General features: G+C 41.4%; 1 non-coding gene across 1 annotated transcript; it reads right to left on the bottom strand.

Annotated features, from left to right (window-relative positions):
• Nucleotides 1–1,380: 1,380 nt before the first annotated feature.
• On the bottom strand, nucleotides 1,381–1,486 carry LOC136390306 (U6 spliceosomal RNA). Its single transcript, XR_010748722.1, has one exon. It is a non-coding gene; the product is annotated as a U6 spliceosomal RNA (small nuclear RNA).
• Between the last annotated feature and the right edge of the window lie 512 nt (nucleotides 1,487–1,998).

Genomic DNA, 1,998 nt, shown 5'->3' with positions numbered 1-1,998 from the left:
CATTGATTGCTTTCTCATACGTGCCTTGACCGTGGGCCTTCAGCAGACAGAGTAACCCCTTGCTCGAGCCAGGGACCTTGGGTCCAAGCTGGTGAGCTTTTTTTTTTTTTTTTTTGCTCAAGCTGGCGACCTCGGGGTCTCGAACCCTAGTCATCTGCATCCCAGTCGGATGCTCTATGCACTGCACCACTGCCCCGTCAGGGCAAGGAGCAAGATTTCAAATACTCTCAGACAGAGGATGTGCTGCTGAGTTGCACAGCTCCTTGGTGCAACTCAGCAGCACAATACATCTCCTTAAAAGATATGTAGTAGAAAAGAATGGTGGCATATCATTTAGATTTTAACCATCCTCCTTATTTTAAACAGAATGCAGTGAGATAGTTGCTTACCGAATCATTGAAATGGATGGAGAAGCAAGCTCTAGGCTTCCCTCCACAGCACAGAACGGGCCATTCAGAGGAATTCCGACATTTATCTGCAAGAGTTTGGGAACTCAGGGTGTCCCTGCTGATGGATTTTTTGGCTCCAGAGTCACAACCTCATCTGCTAGACTCCCAGCAGTAAAATGGATGCCTCTTACACAAGGCACTTCTCTCTCCAGGTTACTCAGGTTTAATTCATGTCCTGAGGGAGTGCATCTGATTGGTGGACACTACATTACATTTCCAGTTGCTAGGGAATCTGTTAGTTTATAGCTTTTTAGATGCTGAAGTATGTGAAGACTCACCAGATTGTGGTTGGAACAGATTATATACACACCAAGTTGCCATACCCTTCACAAATTGCACACTGACCTCATGGCAAAGACTATCTAGTACCGTACGTTTGCATGGGTAGACCATCTAATTGGACTGGCAAAGCACAGTGCAGAAAATTGTCCCACACCAGTCAAACACATGAAGAATATTCAAGTTTGTAATTTATAATTAACGCCCCCCCCATACAACACCTACCTGGTTATCTGCTGTGTCCACTGTTCTCATGTTAACTTCTTTTATTTTATTTATTTATTTTTTTAGTGAGGTAAAATGGATATATAACATTATATTAGTTTCAGTTGTACAACGTAATGATTCAATATTTGTATAAATTGCAAAATGCTCACCACAACAAGTCTAGTTAATGTCTGTTGCCACACATACTTACAAATTTTTCCCTGTGATGAAAACTTTTAAGATCTACTCTCTTAGCAATTTTCAAATATGCACTACCGTATCATTAACTAAAGTCATCAGGCTGTACATTACATCCCCAGGACTTACTTATCGGATAACGGGAAATTTGCTTCCTTTGACGCCTCCTTCACCCATTTTACCCACCCCCTAATCCCCATCTCTGGCAAACACCAATTTCTTCTCTGCATTTATAATTTTTGTTTTTAAATATATGGAACACTTCACAAATTTGCGCATCATTCTTGTGCAGACACCACACTAATATTCCTAGTATTATTCCAATTTTCATATATGTGCTGCAAAGTGAGCACTCTTTTTTTTTTTTTTTTTAAATACTTTATTGATTTTACAGAGACAGGAGAGAAAGGGGAGCATGGAATGGGAAGTAACAACTCATAGTTGTTTCAGGCTAGTTGTTCATTGCTTGCTTGCGGTATGTGCCTTGACCAGGGAAGCCCAGGGTTTCGAACCAGCTACCTTGGCATTCCAGGCCTAAGGTTTATCCACTGCGCCACCACAGGCCAGGATTTTTTTTTTTTTTTTAATGTCAAGAAAATCATGCAGCAACACCTTTCTAAAGACTTAAATTGAGGGAGGAGTGTTTCCCAAGTCAGATGCCCACAGAATCCTAGCACTCGGTCTTTCTGTCCTACTTAGGAGAAGAGAAGGGTCACTGCTGTCCCATTTGTTTATGCCCAAGCCATTCTATTTCATATACTGATTCTAAAGCAGCTGAGAAACTATTACCATGGGCATTGGAAAGCACCACAGGAGCCTGTACAATGTGAGAGAAATAGTCAAGCAGTGAGAGAAGTAAATAGAG

The sequence above is a fragment of the Saccopteryx leptura genome, chromosome 1 (genome assembly GCF_036850995.1).
Source record: "Saccopteryx leptura isolate mSacLep1 chromosome 1, mSacLep1_pri_phased_curated, whole genome shotgun sequence".
Taxonomy (NCBI): domain Eukaryota; kingdom Metazoa; phylum Chordata; class Mammalia; order Chiroptera; family Emballonuridae; genus Saccopteryx; species Saccopteryx leptura.
Note: the sequence above shows the minus strand (reverse complement) of the source record. Positions and strands in the feature narration are given on the sequence as shown.